The following is an 11661-nucleotide window of genomic DNA, read 5'->3' on the forward strand; positions in this document are numbered from 1 at the left end:
ATGTGTCGCAAGTTAAAATCTGATCATTTTGATTTTCCGGATTTCGGAACCGGCCAGATTGGCCGTGGCCAGGACCAGATGGCCCCGAACCACTTTTCCTATCAATTCCCATCATGTACAGGCCAAGAGCTTTCCAATGATGTGTCGCAAGTTAAAATCTGATCATTTGGCCGTGGCCAGGACCAGATGGCCCCGAACCACTTTTCCTATCATTTCTCATTATATGCAGGCCAAGAGCTTTCCAATGATGTGTCGCAAGTTAAAATCTGATCATTTTGATTTTCCGGATTTCGGAACCGGCCAGATTGGCCGTGGCCAGGACCAGATGGCCCCGAACCACTTTTCCTATCAATTCCCATCATGTACAGGCCAAGAGCTTTCCAATGATGTGTCGCAAGTTAAAATCTGATCATTTGGCCGTGGCCAGGACCAGATGGCCCCGAACCACTTTTCCTATCATTTCTCATTATATGCAGGCCAAGAGCTTTCCAATGATGTGTCGCAAGTTAAAATCTGATCATTTTGATTTTCCGGATTTCGGAACCGGCCAGATTGGCCGTGGCCAGGACCAGATGGCCCCGAACCACTTTTCCTATCAATTCCCATCATGTACAGGCCAAGAGCTTTCCAATGATGTGTCGCAAGTTAAAATCTGATCATTTGGCCGTGGCCAGGACCAGATGGCCCCGAACCACTTTTCCTATCATTTCTCATTATATGCAGGCCAAGAGCTTTCCAATGATGTGTCGCAAGTTAAAATCTGATCATTTTGATTTTCCGGATTTCGGAACCGGCCAGATTGGCCGTGGCCAGGACCAGATGGCCCCGAACCACTTTTCCTATCAATTCCCATCATGTACAGGCCAAGAGCTTTCTAATGATGTGTCGCAAGTTAAAATCTGATCATTTTGATTTTCCGGATTCCGGAAACGGCCAGATTGGCCAGTCCTCACGGCAAAGTCAGCAAGGAACCGTTGTGACTGTCGCGACAGTCATTTTAATAACATTTCATTTTGATTCTGATGAATGTTACGATTACATTCTGTGACATTCAAAATGTTAAATGTCGCCATAACATTTGCCATTATAAATGTTATCGAAGCAACGACCGACATTCATCAGCTTATCGTAACATTTTTTCCCATGACTACGACTGTCTCGATGCAAGCTGTGACATTCGTCCCAAATGTTATTTGACATTTTTTCGAAGGAATTTCTTAGCGATGACATTCACAAAATCCAAAAAGGACATGACTGCGACAGTCGTTTTCGTACTGATGAATGTCGCTCTAGGCTTCAGAAAAATGTCGAATGACATTCGGACAGTTATCATCCCTGGTTTCAAGTGTAGCATTTATAATTATAATTTTCTGAAACATCGACTTTTTGTGTAAGTGATTATTAATTAATTAAAAAAAAATAGATTGTTAAATTTTTTTTTATTCGCTCTTATATTATCTCAAACAATCCGAAAATTTCAAAAAGGCAGGGAAGATTGTAAATTTTCTCTAATGAATATACAATCAGAAATGAAAAAAATATAAAAATATTATTTTTCATGCTTTTATGCATTGGAGCGCTTCTCGGCAAGAAATTATCGCGAGTTATTATTTTTTAAATGGTTACAGTTCATTACCGTCAGAGAAATAACCGCACACCTGAAAACTAATTTTTTATTATTTCATTTCTGATAATATGTATGGGCAAAATTAATTCCAGATGTCACTCACATTTTAAGTGAAAATTATTTTCATAGTAAGTTAAAGTCTCGAATATTGGAAAAAAGATGAAAACACGGAAAATAGTGAATGGTAAAATTTACCATATTAAGCAAGTTTCGAGTGTTGTTTCGCACGTGTTTGGGCATATACTCCACTGAATATTTTAACACTGCTCGACAATTGTAATGAAATTTGAGGTTTCTTAAGAATATTTCATCTTTGCTCAGATACTTGCTGTAAAAGTTAAGAAAACCAATAAACGATCCGCCGATCGAACTGTGTGATCATAAATTACCGGCAGGTGTAAGACTCATGATGGTTGTTCGTTCCAAGTTGTGTCGATGAGAAATGATTTGACCATTGTTTTGCAACGTTGAACACAGGAATCCCTCAATTTAACGTGAGAGTTTGCTTGGGACATAAATTAAGCCGGTTTGGGGTGGTGCTTAAGCCGTCATATCACATGTCCGTTTGACATTGCGGTCGAACCATTCATAACAACCTGCATCAAAAAATGTGGAGCCTCTCCTATCGGGTACTTCTTCTTCAATATAGTTAACTATCTGGCCCGGTGTGGAATGTAAATGGAAAGGTTTTCCACATTTTTAAGGTATCATTAGGCATTTTTTTTTATTTTTGGAAGATGGCTCTTAAACATCGTAGAAACTTGACTCGTAGCCATATACCTTCCTATGTTAAATTTGGATTCATTTGCATGATTAGTTGTCGCATAATGTCTTAAATTATATGGAAGACCCCCTCCCGTATTTGTATCTTCGAAATCGAAAAGGGTGGAGTCCCAAATAATCAAAGACTCGTACCAAAATAGCCATGCATGTTAAATTTGGTTCCATTTGCTTGATTAGTCCTCGAATTATGCAAAAAATTGTATGGGGGGCCCCTCTCCCTTTTCTATCTCAACACTGAAAAGAGGGAGGGGTCTCAACCCATCTTTAACATATTTTTCCTACCCATATACCATGCCATCACATGCCAAATTTGGTTCCATTTGCTTGATTATTTCTCGAATTGAATGAAAAATTGTATGGAAGCCCCCCTCCCCGCTTCTTTTTTCCCCATTGGAAGAAGGAAGGGGTACCAAACAATCATGGAAACATTCCTTGTACCGAAATACACTCCCATGCAATCTTGTAAGTGGTCACCATCGTTTGATCGGAGAGTGAAAAAATTTCAAATGAAATTTTGATCTTTGTAGTGGTTAGTCGTTTGACTTTCATTCCATATGCGTAAATAATCATTCCACATTGTTCGACCAACACATCCAAACATCACCCGGTGCTGCAGAACGACGGATTTATTTTTCACAGGAGAGAGTGAATAGAAAGGATTGCATTTGCTTATTGAGGCTGTAGGTTCTGCTGCGTGAAAGAGATAGGCGATTCCGTCAAATGTCGGGAATTCTGGTCGTTAGACCATCAAATCATCACTCTTGTGAACCAAGACACGAACAATGAAACTGATAGAAGCAGACTGTGCAACTGTCAGAGAAAATGTCGATGGTTTACAAGCCTGCTCCCATGCCAAATTTGGTTCCATTTGCATGATCAGTTCTCGAATTATTTTATTTTATTTTTTTTTTTATTTACTTAGTATTCCATCTCACGAAATAACTCGACAGATCTCGAGTTATGAAAACTAATTACATTTATTTGAGACCTCCCCCCCCCCTCCAAGGATAGGGAGGGGTCTCAAACTATTGTAGGAACCTACCCCGGCCAGCTTTCACCTGCCAAGTTTCCCGTAAATCGGTTCAGTAGTTTCCGAGTCTATAGGGAACAAACAGATAGACAGACAGAAATCCATTTTTATATATACACTGTAAATTTTTGCCTCGGTTTCCAGCAAAAAAAATTGCTGGAAACGTTCAGCAATCCAAATTTTTGCTGGAAACCAGCAATCGGTTTTCGAATTGCTGGATTTTTCAGCATTCGGTTATGTGCTTGTCATTTTTGCTGAAAAATCGGCAATCGGTTTTCAAATTGCTGGACTCTCCAGCAATTGATCTAGTTTGCTGGAAAATCAGCAATCGAGTTGTCAATTTGGAGTTTGTTTTTGTTTCGTACGCTGAAGTAAGGTGAGATTCTATTTTACGAATTTAGGTTAAATTAATATAATTATTTTATTTTCCTCTGTCTATATTCTAGCAACCAGGCATCAAGTCAACACGGAAAAAAATTGAGTGGCCATCCTAAAGACGCTGTCATGATAATTTTACTATTTCAGCGCTATAGTATTTTCAACCACGAAAAGTTTAACATCGGTTTTGTGAAAGTGCGCATGAAACAATATTGAAATTACTATGTACCTGGTAATTTTCGATAACTCTCAATGTTTGTTGTCAAAAATACTACTATGGTAAACATTCTTGTTGTTTACATTAATTCAGGATCATTAATCATCAAACCCGTTTGTTTAAAAAACTAATTTTGAGCTGCTTTATAGTTACATAACTTTGAAAATCATTCCAGAGCATCGGGAGAACACACTAACATTGACCGACGTGTGTCGGAAGTGTGAATTTTCATGTTTCAAATAATGTCATAATGCATGCATGCAAATAAACAAACAAACATACATAGTAAATTTACTATTTAAATCAAGCTCCTCGCTCCTCCTAATCTTTATCATAACACATACTAGTTTCATCATGAAACATATTAATTTTACTAGGGACGAAGTAAAACAATGCATCATTTCATTGACAATTTTACTAAAACGCAGTCGAATTTACTATGCGCAGCCAAATTGAGCACATGGTAAAATAGCTATGCGTAAGGTATTATAAACAACAAAACATATTTGACTCAAAAATATGGTCGCCTGTTGTTCGTTTAAACCACGGATTTAGTAATTTTACTATGCTTTTTTTTTGTGTGAAGGGTAAGTTTTTATTGTACAGGTAGATATTCCATAGAACTAATCAAAACTATTTTTACAGGTGGCGGATGATCAACACTTTGGCACAAAGCGGCCACCCCAGAGCCGGTGTTAGAAAGTGGTGAAAAAAAGTTTTTTTTTGAAAATGAATAAATCCCTTATTGAAAATGGGAGAAAATTATTGTTTTTATTGCTTATTGTATGCACAGCCAATATTAAACTTTAATTTTGAATTGAAATATAAATTTCATACTAAATACTGCCGGTTGTGTTGAAAGAAATAGCTGGTTTCCAGCAATCTGGATTGCTGATTTTCCAGCAATTTGAATTGCTGGAAACCAGCATTTACGTTTGCTGTTTTTTCCAGCAATTGAAATTGCTGGAAATTTTGCTGGAAAGTCAGCGGGACAAAAACCAGCAAAATTTTGCTGGTTTCCAGCAAAAAAAAATTTGCTGTGTACATTTTTGCTGGAAAGCAAATTTATTTTTTTCCTGGAAACCAGCAAAATTTTGCTGGTTTTTGTCCCGCTGACTTTCCAGCAATTTAAGGGGGGGGGGGGGGGTACACACAAAATTTTCGAGGCCGGAATTTAGCAAAATTTTGCTCAAATTTGACCAGCTAGAAACTTAGCAATCAATTTAGCAATATTTTTTCACTAAAATTTTAGCAAACCGGAGAAAAAGTTAGCCGCCGCAATTTTTATTCAAATTTCTAGCAAAATCCGAAGAAAAAAACCGCTCAGAATTTTTGTTTACAAAATTTATAATTTCTCCTTTAGAAACGCAGGGAGGTTATCAAATTTAAAATAAAAAAAACACTGATGCTTTCACCATTCACTTTAATTTATTTTCTGGATTTACACTTGTCCACCAGCGTTGTGAATACTTTATCGAACTTTACCAATAATTACTTGTTCCTGGCGCCTGGATCGGGTTGTTCCGGATGTGGGTAGGTTGACCGTTCGTTTCCGGATGTTTCCATCGTCGACCGACATTAAGCATGTTCGGAGACTTGGCAACCTCTTAGATGAATCCCCGGCTCTGTTGTTGTATTCGCTGGGAGCGCCATCCTGGTAAAAATGGAAAATTTACTTATGAAAAAGCTCAAAAAGTTTGTTTACGTCTAGATTGGTCTTTACCTGTTTGCTTTCCAGTATAAATCCGCTTGGTCGTCGTCCGCTTGGTCATCAAAATCACCGCTGGCACCGAATTTCCGTAACCGAACTTATGTTTTCTTTTCGGCGGTAAAGGCGGCTGTTATTCAAAAGAAAAGCGGCCAGAAAAATTAATTTTTACTCAAATCAAGCAAATTTAGCTTTTTGCTAACTCTAAAGTAAAAAAATAATTTTGCTAACGGGAAGTAACAGCGAATTTTTGCTAAGTGGAGCCCCGAAAGTTTTGTGTGTACACACAAAATTTCTAAGGCCGGAATTTAGCAAAATTTTGCTCAAATTTGACCAGCTAGAAATTTAGCAATCAATTTAGCAATATTTTTCTGCTAGAATTTTAGCAAACAAGGGAAAAAATAAGCCGCCGGAATATTTCACTAAAATTTTAGCAAAAACCGGTGAAAAATACCGTGCAGAATTTGAACCTACAAAATTTATTATTTTTTCTCGGAAACACAGGGAGGGTATCAGATTACCAATAATATACACAAATTGTTTCACCTTCATAAATTTATTTTTATTCTTTCTAAATGTAACCATCACTTAACAACACTTTGTCACTGCTATGTTTAAAACTTTTCTACTGTGGGTGGACCGGGTTACTCCAGATGTGAAATTCTAACGTCGATTTCCGGATTTTCCTATTGGCCGCGAAAGTTCCGTTCCGCCAGAACTTGACAATCGTCTTGGACATTTTGTGGCATTGATGTTTTTCCTTACTGGCAGCTGCAATCTGGTAGAAAAAATAAATAATTTTACAAACTAAAACCGTAAAAACTGTCTGCTTCCAGATTTATTCTTACCTGCTTGCTTTGATTGTCGAATCGGTCACCATTTCGTTGTCCACTTCATCAAAAGCTCCGACGGAATTGAATTTTTTTATAACACTGGTTGTTTTTCTAGCGGCGGCAAATACGACTGCCGCCAAAAAAGAAAGCGGCCAATAAAATTAGTTTTTACTAAAATCAAGCAAAATCCGCTTTTTCCTATCGTGTTAGTAAAACGAACTCAATTACTAATCGAAAGTAATCGACTATTTTTGCTAAGTTGAGGCCCAGAAATTTTGTGTGTAGGGTCTAACACTTTCAAAAAATCGATTTTTTTTATTTTCTTATTGTAAAACATTTCAAGAATGTTGTGTCAATTTTCAAGTCAATTGAAGCAAAACTGTAAAAATTATAGGCCTTTATCTCCTCCTATCTTATACTGCAAGAAAGCAAGAGCAGAAACTTCAAACGCGTTTTTCTCGAAAGCACGTTTTTAAAGTCCGTGGACATCGTCATTTGAAAACTACTTATCCGATTCTTTTCAAATTTGGAACATATTTTCTACATATAAAATACCAGACCCCAACGTTTTTCTTTTTTGTTTTTTTTTTACTTTGGGGAGATTTTACAGGTGAAAAATGGCGGATTTTTTCGTGAAAAATCTTAGTTTTTACTTCAAACAGCCACACAAATTTCATAAAAAATTTTTTAAGTTAAATAAAAACGTTGGGGTCCAGAAAAACATCTATTATAAATATTTTGTTCTAATTTTTTGACTTCAGATGATTCTGTGCTGAGATACAGTGTCCACCGCAAATCCTGTTTTCTAAAAAGCGTCCTCGAAAGTGCTCCGTCACCGGCTCATTTTTCAATATTTTTCTACGAAAAAATTACTAAATGTTCTTTTAACAATGCTTTGTATGATGCAAAAAATTTGAATACATTTGTTTGAACGATAGCTCTAGAAAAAAAATCGTGAAAATGGTGTTTTTTTATACCCGTTAGACTCTACCCCCCCCCCCCCCCCCCTTAAATTGCTGGAAAAAACACAAAAGTTAATGCTGGATTCCAGCAATTCAAATTGCTGAAAAATCTCCAATTGCTGGAAACCAGCTATTTCTTTCAACACAACCGGCAGTATTTAGTATCAAATTTATATTTCTTTGTGCTTTGTGCCAAAGTGTTGATAATGTTGATCATTAGCCACCTGTAAAAATAGTTTTGATTAGTATCTTTTATGGAATATACACACAAAACTTTCGAGGCCGGAATTTAGCAAAATTTTGCTCAAATTTGACCAGCTAGAAATTTAGCAAACGATTTAGCAATTTTTTTCTACTACAATTTTAGCAAAAGAGAGAAAAAGTTAGCCGCCGGAATGTTTTACCGAAATTTTAGCAAAAACCGGCGGAAAAGACCGCGGGGGATTAGGAATATTGATTTTTTTTATTTTTTCTATGGAAATTCTGGAGGGAATATGAAAAAGTCAACACAGATTATTTCACTTCATTTATTTAAAAAAAATGCAAGTTACTTAACTAACTAACTAATTTGTCCACTTGATCTTTAGAATTGGTCTTTCACCCGGCTGAAAATGGTTCCTTTTTGTCGATCATCCTGCAATGATGGTCGGCAGGAACAACCTGGCGAAAAACAAATAATTTCGCATATTAAAAGCCGGATTTTCTCATGGTCGAATCGAATCCTACCTATTCGCTTCCGATGTTTTATCCACCTTCCGTCGGCCACTTGGCCATCACACCTTGGCACCACTAGCAGTGAACCCGATTCCGTAACCGCATTACTGTTCATTCATTGGTAAGTTCCTAGAAAAAAACAGAATTTCCTGCTTCAAAAATCGATCTTCAATTCAATCTGTTCGTGTCATGACCGGTTCTTTACCTGTACGCTTCCGGTGTTAGTCTGGCTACCATTTCGTCACTGACTTATCAGCCCCGGCTCCACAGGTTCCGCCAATCGTACTGATTCACGTTGATTTATTTTTCTTTCTCTCGTAGCCGGCGGCTGCTATCCGAACAAAGCGGCTAGCTAGTTGACTTTTTTACTAAATTCAAGCAAAATAAGCATTTTGCTATCGCGTTAGTAAAACAACCCTTATTGCTAATCGAAAGTAACGCAGTATTTTTGCTAAGTGGAGGCTCGAAAATTTTGTGTGTATACCTGTATAATGAAAACTTACCCTTGACTTGATGCCTAGTTGCTGGATACAACGGAAAATAAAAATAATTATATTAATCTAAACAACATTCGTAAAATGCAGTCTCACCTTGCTTCAGCGTACGAAAACAAACAGACTCCAATTTGACAACTCGATTGCTGATTTTCCAGCAAACTAGATCAATAGCTGGAAAGTCCAGCAATTTGAAAACCGATTGCTGATTTTTCAGCAAAAAAAAGGAACACAACCGAATGCTGAAAAATCCAGCAATTTGAAAACCGATTGCTGGTTTCCAGCAAACTTTTGGATTGCTGAACGTTTCCAGCAATTTTTTTTTTTGCTGGAAATCGAGGCAAAAATTTACTGTGGCCGGAATTGAAGCTTATGTGACACTTAGAGCATCAGTACCGGTAAGTGCTATCCCAGGACCAGTGTTAACCCGGGACACATTTTCGGTCTTATTTTAGCTTTGGCAGCTCATTTGCGCACTGGTAAATGCTAAACTGGTTCCCATTTTTGCCACTGGTGACGCATCGATAGGTGTTGTTGTTGTTTGTTGCTATTTTCTTTTGTAAATTTTCCCCAGACACTTTAGCACCTGTCAAATCAGGAGCTGGTCGGTATTAATATTTGACTCCTGGCTCGCTTTTTTAACACCCAGGAGCAAGATAACACCTGATAAACCTTGCGATGCGCCGTCGAAGTGTCAGAATGGAGTTTTATTATAGCTTTGAAACCGCTGCTGATACTCTTAGGCTTCGTTTTCACAAATTTTTTTATTGATGCATGCATAAATTAAATGTTGCACACATTATAACAGTCGAAAAATCGAGCAGTTAGAGCTTTTGTCTCTCTTTGTCTCCCTTGCCTAAATTCACCTATGGTGGAATGAGAAGCATATTGTTTGCCAGCTCATTTGAAAGCTCCAGCAGAGCCTTCAACTGTTATACAGCCATCAAAAGTCTACATCTAGGGGCTTTTTCTATTGATGAGTGCAATAAATGCACTTAAATTATGATTTCAAAAATCATTGAATATAGTGTTTTAAAACTTTTATGAATATAAAAAAAAGTTCATTTGATTTTTAAAAAAATATCCTGATATTTTGAAACTCTAAATTATCTAGAAAAGTGTGTAGATTACGTATCAAATTTTAAAGTTAAACATCAATACGTTTACATGATTGCGAAAACGCGGCTTTACTTTCACTATTTCTTACACTTGCTATATGTTACTTGCAGATGCTTTTTCCTGCAGCTCGCTTACCGTTCTTCGCCGAATCTGGTCAAATTAACTTGTTTCGTTGGTGTGCAGCGCACACTATTCCGACATACTTTTTTTCTCTTTTGGCTTATTGCTTTGGCTTTGGCAATGGCTTATTCATCCCGTAAAATTCCGACATACAGAAGAAGTTTCATCGGGCTACAAAATCGCTGGGCTACGCGGGCTTTTCCCACTGATCACACTGATTGGACACTCGATTTCGATTTTTGGTTGCAACGAGCAATGTCGAAACCAGAGGCGCTTCGATCGATGTTGTAGCCCGGCTGGAAAATTAAACCAGACATTTGATAATTATCGATCAGTTCAGACCAGGGGGTGACATCCCTATCCTTTGTCATTGATTTAGACAACCATCAAAATTACGGGCCCACGATTTTGTGGACCCATAACAAACCTGACATTTTGCTTTCAAGGAACCGGACTAGATGTCAAATCCTAGAGAATTATGAATGATTGCACACTAACACAACAATCATTCAGGTTCCTCATTGGTTGAAATTTTGACCTTTTCAACTCTGTACTGCTTTGAGAGGAAAACATTATAAACGTTTCTCCCGATGGATAGAAAAAAAGAAAATGATTCTTGTTCGCAAGAAGAACCAGATTGTCACTCCCCTGGTTCAGACTACTCGAACGGACTGAACAGGTGTGAGTCCATGCTATTGAATCAAATTTTTATGCTCGAATTGCTGCCGCGCAATGTCGACGGTAGGAGGCTTTTAGACAAAATTTGAATGAAATTTTGTTCTAAGTGTCATGTCAGTGTGATCAGTGATTTTCCCTGCTCATAAAAAAGAAGTAAACAAATGGTGTCAAATTCTGTGCATTGGTAAAATCATTGTTTTGATTTGAAAAACCATTTTTTCCTCAAATTTTTTAGCAGTCATGTTCAGAATGATTTTATCTTTCACGTAAAAGCATTTTCAATGAGAAAATTCTGTTTAACCCTCATCCGCATTAGATTTCATTACCCTAATCAGCACTTGTGGTGTCAATTTGACACCATAAGCTCAAATCGTTATAACTTTTGGCGTGTTGGACCGATTTAAACAAAACTTACATCAAAAGAAACCTTGTAATGTCAGTAAAATATGTTTAGAACATTATATACAGCTACAGCTAAACCTACTGGAACTCTCTACCTAATTCACTCACTTTAGAAAAATCGAAAACATCCTTCAAAAATAAATTGATTGAGCACTTTAATTTAAGTTCGTAAATTTAACTTTTCATAATTTTTTTTTTCTTTTCATTTAAAAATTTATTATTACCACACGTCATGAAGACATCAGAATCACACTTAGTTCTACATAAAACAAAATGTAACAATTAAAAAGAATTTCATTCTTACGTTACTGAATAAAGTCAAATAAATAAAGTTACAAGTTTTCTCATTATTCAGCATGAAAGAAAAAAAATCCGAAAAAACATGCCTCACGAAAACTGCTGTAGTTCATATGTTACACGTCCAAAAAAATATTTGCCTTATGCATATGAAAGCTGAAGTTAATGCCTACATCATGGAGACAAGAAATATTTTTTTAAATTTTTTTTAATGAAATGGTCGCAAAAAGTTTAAAAAAGTGGTCTAAAAAACCTACTTTTCATTCGATTGCTAGTAAATACTGTTTAAGCGATGGTAG

General features: G+C 36.9%; 2 long non-coding RNA genes across 2 annotated transcripts; both read right to left on the reverse strand.

Annotated features, from left to right (window-relative positions):
- Window positions 1-5444: 5444 nt before the first annotated feature.
- Window positions 5445-6031, reverse strand: LOC129750751 (uncharacterized). Its single transcript, XR_008738480.1, has 2 exons — window positions 5759-6031; window positions 5445-5689 (listed from the first exon to the last, which is right to left on the reverse strand). It is a non-coding gene; the product is annotated as an uncharacterized LOC129750751 (long non-coding RNA).
- Window positions 6032-8119: 2088 nt separating this feature from the next.
- LOC129758597 (uncharacterized) lies at window positions 8120-8973 on the reverse strand. Its single transcript, XR_008740022.1, has 3 exons — window positions 8843-8973; window positions 8458-8776; window positions 8120-8381 (listed from the first exon to the last, which is right to left on the reverse strand). It is a non-coding gene; the product is annotated as an uncharacterized LOC129758597 (long non-coding RNA).
- Between the last annotated feature and the right edge of the window lie 2688 nt (window positions 8974-11661).

The sequence above is a fragment of the Uranotaenia lowii genome, chromosome 3 (genome assembly GCF_029784155.1).
Source record: "Uranotaenia lowii strain MFRU-FL chromosome 3, ASM2978415v1, whole genome shotgun sequence".
In the NCBI taxonomy this organism is placed as follows: domain Eukaryota; kingdom Metazoa; phylum Arthropoda; class Insecta; order Diptera; family Culicidae; genus Uranotaenia; species Uranotaenia lowii.